Consider the following 8,336-nt stretch of genomic DNA (forward strand, 5'->3'; position numbering starts at 1 on the left):
ATATAACCAGACAAGGTTGTTGTTGAGCTTAGGAGAGCTGAAAAAGAGTTTTGATGATCACAACAGCCGGAGACAACAAGTGTGCAACAACAACATTGAACACAAAAACAAAGTCAAGGAAGTTCAAGAAAAATGCTTTGAAGTATAGCTATGTAATAGTGTTTAGGAAATAAAGTGTTAAAAGAATTGTTATATTTGTGCTTGTGTGTGTGTGCTTTGTGCATTAAGCAAATCTTGTCTAAAATCAAGTAGGGAGTAGATGATGATGAGTTGAGAACATTGGAAAATTATTTTGATACTTAAAATGAAGTTTTAAGAACTGACTCAAAATAATCGATTATTGTTAAATATAATCGATTATTTCAGCAAATGGGCTAAGTGGAATGCCTTGCTGTAATAATCGATTATTTGTCAAAATAATCGATTATTTCAGAAACAACTCTCTGGAATAATCGATTATCCAGCTAAATAATCGATTAAATTGTTCTTGGTTGATTTCCAGAAATCTGAAGAACAAAATAATCGATTATTCTTTAAAATAATCAATTATCTGGGTTTGAACTTTTATAAATAGACTTGAACTATTTTGAAACATAAGACAATTGAGTGAGAACTGATAATCAACTTCTAAAAGCACTTTAGAGAGTCTGTGTGACATCTTGGAAAGGTTTCTTTGTGAAATTCCAAGAAGAAAAACATTTGTGAAAGAACTTGTGAAAATCATCATCATCATCATACTCTTGAAAGAGAAGGACAAAGAATTGTTCAAGAATTCTAGGTGAATTCGTTTCATTTTTGTTTCTTTGTGAATCTTTGTGGAAAATCTTGAGAAGGGTTTCTCAAGTGATTAAGGTTCTTGTAGTGGGATCTACAAGGGGTACTTTCTTGGGGTCAAGAAAGTGATTATCTTTTAGTAGTGAAGTATATGCATGTGTGTTTGCTTGTAAACCTTCTTGCTTAAAGATAGTGGAAAAATCTTAATCAGGTGGTGATTAAGGACTGGATGTAGGTCACATGTGGAGTGGCTGAACCAGTATAAAAGACTTGTGCAATCTTCTTCAACCTTATCTCTTGTTTTGTAATTTCTTGATTGAGTTTTAAAGAAGATAAAATTTGATTAACAAGTGAATGTAATTCTTGATGTTTTAAATCTGTAAATTGAACATTGTTGATGAACCTCATGATGTTGTAATCAAGTTAGCATATTGCATTCATATTATCATAACAAGTCTTGAGAAGTGCTTCAAGTGAGAATTCTGTCATAGAAAAGTTTGTAATTGAAAGTGAAGATCCAAAAACTCTGATAAATTTTTAAAGGGTCATTGAATCCAATTCACCCCCCCTCTTGGATTTGGCCATTCTTTTCTAACAATTGGTATCTAGAGCAAGGTTCTTGAGAGTTGTTCAAGACTTAAAAATGGCCAACAACAACCTACCCTATGGTGAGGGTGTCTCTATACATAGACCTCCTGTTTTCAATGGTGAAAATTATGTCTATTGGAAAATTAGGATGAGAATTTTCATTGAAGCTATTGATATTGCTGTATGGGATGCTATAGAAAATGGACCCTATGTTCCAATGAAAAAGAATGATGATGGTGAGCTTAAGGAGAAACATTGGAGTGAGTGGAGTGATGAGGAAAGGAGAAGAGCCCAACATGATAAGAGAGCAAAAAATATAATCACATATGCATTGTCTATTGATGAATTTTTCAGGATTTCACAATGCTCATCAGCTAAAGAAATGTGGGACACCTTGCAAGTCACTCATGAAGGAACAAGTGATGTCAAAAGATCAAGAAAACATACTCTCATTAGAGAATATGAATTGTTTAGAATGCAAAATGGTGAATCCATCTCTGATTTTCAAAAAAGATTTACACATTTGATAAATCACCTTGTTGATCTTGGCAGGAAATTTGAAAAGGAAGAGCTGAATCTAAAAGTGCTGCAATGCTTGGATAGAACATGGCAAGCAAAGGTGACAGCCATTGAAGAATCAAAGGACTTGACCTCCTTAACATTAGCTACTCTCTTTGGAAAATTAAGGGAGCATGAACAAAAGCTGCACATATTTGATGAACATGAGCAGCAAGACAAGAAAGGTAAAGGAGTGTCATTGAAGGCCTTAAAAACTGCCAAAGGAAAAGAGGTATATGAAGAAACAAGCTCCGATGACTCCGAAACCGAAAATTTCAACCTGCTAGTGAAGAAATTCAGAAAGTTTATAAGAAGAAAAAGAAACTCTCCCTATAAGTTCAACAAAAAGCCAAACAAGAAAGAGGAAGCATCCTCCTCCTCCTTCAATTGCTTTGAATGCGGAAAGCCTGGACACATGAAAGCTGACTGTCCAAATATCTTAAAGAAGCAACAAGAGGAGAAGAAATTTAAGAAAAATGCAAAAGGAAAAAGAGCCTATATTGCTTGGGAAGACAATGACTCAAGCACAACAAGTGGAGAATCTGAAAGTGAGGAAAACAATCTGTGTTTGATGGCTGGAACTGCACAAGACACAATAGTAAGTGACTCAGACCTTGAATCAAATCCTGATTATGACCAACTTCAAGAAGCTTTCATTCAAATTCATGAAGAGGCTGTCAAATTAGGTGCCTCAAATTTAAAATTGAAAAACAAGCTGAAATGGTATGAAAATGCTTTAATTAAAGCTGAACAAAAATTTGAAGATTTGAAGCATGAGCATGATGATCTTCAAACTATGTTTAACTTTAGTGAAGCTCATTCCTTAAAAGATGTTTGTGAACATTGCAAAGTTTTTGAAAAGGAAAATGCTGATTTAAAATTCACACTTGCAAGGTTCACAAAGGGAAATGCAAATTTGAACATTCTTTTGGAAAAACAAAGAAACACTTTTGATAGGAGTGGACTTGGCTTTAATCCAAGCACAAGCATACCATTTGAGTCTAGGAAAGTAGCTTTTGTGAAAAGTCAAAATTTTAGAAAACTCAAAAGTAACTTTTCTAAACAAGCAACTTGTTTTTATTGTTGTAAAATGGGTCATACTATTAGGAACTGTTACTCAAGAAAATTTGGAGTTCCAAGTGGAAAAATGATTTGGGTTGAGAAGAGTCAAGGGCTGAGAACTAACCAAAAAGGACCCTCCACATGGGTACCTAAATTTTTCCTCTGAATTTATTTTGTAGGAATGCTTGAGGGCCAAAAATTTGTTGTGGTATCTTGATAGTGGCTGCTCAAGGCACATGACCGGGGATCCCTCCAAATTCTCAAGTCTGAAATTGAAGAATGAAGGGTATGTTACCTATGGTGACAACAATAAAGGCAAAATTCTTGGTCATGGAAATATTGGTAATTTCTCCTCTCAAACATTGATTGAAAATGTATTGCTTGTTGAAGGTTTGAAGCACAATTTGCTGAGTATAAGTCAATTAAGTGACAAAGGCTTTAAAATTGAATTTGACAATACATGTTGCTTAATTTGTGATAAAAGGAGTAAAGAAATCAGATTTATAGGAAAAAGGATTGACAACATATACATGCTAGACTTAGAGCATTCTATATCAATGTCAAACACTAAATGTCTAATAACTCAAGAAGAAAGCACATGGCTTTGGCATAGGAGAGCTGCACACATTCACATGGATCACTTGAATAAATTGAGTAGGAAAGAATTGGTGGTTGGTCTACCTAAACTCAAGTTTGGAAAAGACAAATTATGTGATGCTTGTCAAAAGGGCAAGCAAGTGAAGGCTAGTTTTAAAAGCAAAAATCAAATTTCAACATCTAGACCTTTGCAATTAATTCACATGGATTTGTTTGGTCCATCAAGAACAATGAGCTTAGGTGGAAACTACTATGGCTTAGTAATTGTTGATGACTACTCAAGATATACATGGGTTATGTTTCTTGCAAATAAAAATGATGCTTTCACTGCCTTTAGAAAATTTGCTAAGCTTGTTCAAAATGAGAAGTGTTCAAACATCACCTCTATAAGAAGTGATCATGGAGGTGAATTCCAAAACATCATGTTTCAAAAATTCTGTGAGGAACATGGTATAAACCATAATTTCTCAGCACCTAGGACACCTCAACAAAATGGAGTTGTTGAGAGGAAAAATAGGTCCTTAGAAGAACTTGCAAGAACAATGTTAAATGAAACAAACCTACCAAAATACTTTTGGGCTGATGCTATTAACACAGCTTGTCATGTGTTAAATAGAGTTCTGATTCGGCCTATTTTAAAGAAAACACCCTATGAAATCTATAAAGGAAAGAAGCCTAACATTTCCTATTTTAGAGTGTTTGGTTGCAAGTGTTATGTGCTGAACAATGGGAAAGAACAACTTGGGAAGTTTGATGCAAAGGCTGATGAAGCAATATTTCTAGGATACTCTACAAATAGTAAGTCTTATAGAATTTACAATAAGAGAACTTTAGTGGTAGAGGAATCTGTTCATGTAGTATTTGATGAAGTAAATAAGCAAGAGACAAGGCAAACAGAAATTGAAGATTTAAATGAATTGCTTGATCAACCCCTATTGGAGAGTGAACCAAATGAAAAATCTAAGGAGAGTGTATCACATGAGAAAGAAAAGGTAACATGTGAACAATTGCCAAAAGAGTGGAAGACTTCTAGAGAATTATCAATAGATAACATAATTGGAAATATTGGTAAAGGTGTTACAACTAGGAGTGCTATCAAAAATATTTGCAACACTATGGCATTTGTTTCACAAGTTGAACCTAAGAACATTGATGAAGCACTTAAAGATGAACATTGGTTAATGGCTATGCAAGAGGAACTAAATCAGTTTGAAAGAAATGAAGTGTGGGATTTAGTGCCATTACCAAAAGATTATCCAATTATTGGAACCAAGTGGGTTTTCAGAAATAAGCTTGATGAATCAGGAATAATTCTTAGAAATAAGGCAAGATTAGTGGCTAAGGGATATAATCAAGAAGAAGGAATTGACTATGATGAGACTTTTGCCCCTGTAGCAAGGATTGAAGCTATTAGACTACTTCTTGCTTATTCATCAATTGAGAATTTCAATCTTTATCAAATGGATGTAAAAAGTGCTTTCCTCAATGGGCTGATACAAGAGGAAGTGTATGTGGAACAGCCACCTGGATTTGTGGACTTCAAAAATCCTAATCATGTGTACAAGCTCAAAAAGGCACTCTATGGTTTGAAGCAAGCTCCTAGATCTTGGTATGATAGGTTGAGCAAATTTCTAATTGAGAATGATTATGAAAGAGGAAAGGTGGACAATACATTGTTTGTTAAGAGATTTAAAAATGATACAATGTATGTGCAAATATATGTGGATGATATTGTGTTTGGATCTACAAATTCCTCTCTTTGTAAAGAATTTGCCAAAATAATGCAAGGAGAATTTGAGATGTCAATGATGGGAGAACTTACCTTCTTTTTGGGATTACAAATCAAACAAATGCATGATGGAACTTTCATAAGTCAAAGCAAGTATTGCAATGAACTTTTGAAAAAGTTTGGTATGGAAGGGTGTAAGGAGGCTGCCACACCAATATCAAACAATTGCAATCTTGACTTAGATGAGAAAGGAATTGCTGTTGATAATTCAAAATATAGAGGTATCATAGGATCACTCTTATACTTGACAGCAAGTAGGCCTGATATAATGTTTGTTGTGTGCCTATGTGCAAGATTTCAAGCAAATCCTAAAGAATCTCATATGAAAAGTGTAAAGAGAATCCTTAAGTATTTGAAGGGTACAACTAATGTTGGTTTGTGGTATCCAAAAGGAGTATCATTGAGTCTAATTGGCTACTCAGATTCAGATTTTGCTGGGTGCAGGCTAGACAGAAAGAGCACAAGTGGAACATGTCACTTGTTAGGTAGTGCACTTGTTTCATGGCATAGCAAAAAGCAAGCTTGTGTTGCTTTAAGTACAGCTGAAGCTGAGTATATAGCAGCTGGAAGTTGTTGTGCTCAAATCCTTTGGATGAAGCAACAATTAAGAGACTATGGAATTGAGTTGAACAAGATTCCTTTGAGGTGTGATAACACAAGTGCAATAAATCTGACCAAAAATCCAATTTTGCACTCTAGGACTAAGCATATTGAGATAAGACACCACTTTTTGAGAGATCATGTTCAAAGGAATGATTGTGTTGTGGAGTTTGTAGAGACAACCAAACAACTAGCTGATATTTTCACAAAACCTCTACCTAGAGAGAGGTTCAATCAATTGAGAATTGAGTTGGGAATAATTAGTGAAACAAGTTTGAATTGATTATGTTGTGAGAATGAATACAAGAGATGTGTGGAAGATAATATTTGGAAGTTGCAAACAAGACTTGGTGAAATTTGAGAAGTTAAAATTTTCAGTGAAACAAATCATCACTGGAATAATCGATTATCTTAAGATATAATCGATTATCTTAAAGTGACTCATGAAAATAATCGATTATCTGAGGAAATAATCGATTATCTGGAACATGAAGAATTCCAAGAGTTTCGGAAATAATCGATTATTTGGGTAATAATCGATTATCTGGTAAGCAAGAAACTCAAAAGTCACTGGAATAATCGATTATTTGGGTAATAATCGATTATTTGATAAGAAGAAACTCAAAGGTCACTGAAATAATCGATTATTTCAGTCAATAATCGATTATCTGGGAATGAGAATGTAAACAGTCACTGGAATAATCGATTATTCCAAAAATAATCGATTATCTGGGGAGTACAAGGAAAATGAACCCTCTGTAATAATCGATTATCCTTAAAATAATCAATTATTCATATCAGAAAATGGTTCAAATTGAGTTTACTGATGCAAATAATCGATTATTTGCACAAATAATCGATTATTTGGGCGGTTTTTTTTAAATTTTCTTAAAACGGTTAACTCCGCGCCAACTCATAAAACTACCCACTTTTTCCATACCCAGAACGTGCAAACACCTTAAAATCTTCTTAGAGCCTCTCATTATCTCATTCTCTCATTCTCTCATTATTTCCCAAACCCTCCAAACCCTAACTCTCTCAAAACCTCTCAAATCCCTCTTCTTCTTCATCTTTCTCCAAGACCCAACCATGGCATCTTCCTCCAAGAGAACCAAGAAGCTGGAAGTGAGGGGGAGCAAGCGCCCTCTTCCCTCGGAGCAACTCATCTCGAAGTGGTTCACCGATGAGAAAACCCAGGAATACTACTTCGAATGGTATGCCGGTCGGAGAATCATCCCTCCGAAGACCCTAAAGCTTGATTGGTTCAAGAATGAGGGGTTTAGCTTTCCAACCCTCCTGGAGTACCAAGAGTTGAAGGCGTTTCTCGAGATGGACGGACCCTATTATCCGGAGCTCATCCGATTATTCCTCTGTTTTGCTACCACTAATAATGGGGTTATGCAATCGGTGGTTAAGGGGAAGTTAATCAGGCTGGACGGACCCACATTGAGAGCTGCTGCGGGTCTGAGCGGAACTGGAGCAGAGAAACCCCAGCCATTCAACTTTGGAGATTTTGAAGAACTGATCACTTTCCGGGATTGTCAACGGAACCCATCCAACACAAACTATGAAAAGTTCTTGGCGGGAGGTATGAAAAAGAACTCTCGCTTGATTTCCTTCATTATTGCCTGGATGTTAAAACCTAGGTTACACAACCATGCTCAGATGTCTCGGGATGACATTTTGTTAATGCATGTAATTAAGAAGAAAATTAAGATTGATTGGGTGGCGGTTGTGAATGACTGTATTTGGAAGGCAAGGAGAAAGGAAGACGGTCCAATTCCTTATGCTTTGCTTCTGTCAAAAAATTTTGAGATTGCTGGTGTAGATTTAACAGGTGAAAGAAAGATTGTTCTGCACGCATCGAACAAAATAGAGAAGTCTTCTTTGCATCATATGGGGATGCTAAAGCAAGAAGACAAGTGGGTGTTTAAAGGAGATGTTCCTCCTACCCTGGAGCCAGCTACAGATGAGGACGGTGTGCCTTCTCATGATGAGGATCAGCCACCACAGGTGGAAGCTGAGCCGGAACTAAAGCCGTTCTCACCTTTTGAGCAGATCATGATTAACAAGATTGATGCTGTTATGGACATGTCAAGGAGACATGAGACTTTGTTTTCTGGTTTGCTTGACAGGTTTGATGATCTGGATCGCGAAGTTAGGCTGATCAAGACTCAGCTTGGAATTCCGGAGGATGAGGAGTGATTTCTGTTTTTGTTATTCTGTGTCGTTTTTAAATTTACGTTTGGAACAATTTATAAGTTCAATTGGGTTGTAATGATTTTAATTCCTGAACAAGTTTATTGTTTTTGATGTTGAACAATTTAAGTTTGATGAATTTGAAGTTTGGTTTGCTTATGTGATTGGC

This window comes from Cajanus cajan, chromosome 6, assembly GCF_000230855.2.
Source record: "Cajanus cajan strain Asha chromosome 6, NIPB_CcT2T_4, whole genome shotgun sequence".
NCBI lineage: Eukaryota > Viridiplantae > Streptophyta > Magnoliopsida > Fabales > Fabaceae > Cajanus > Cajanus cajan.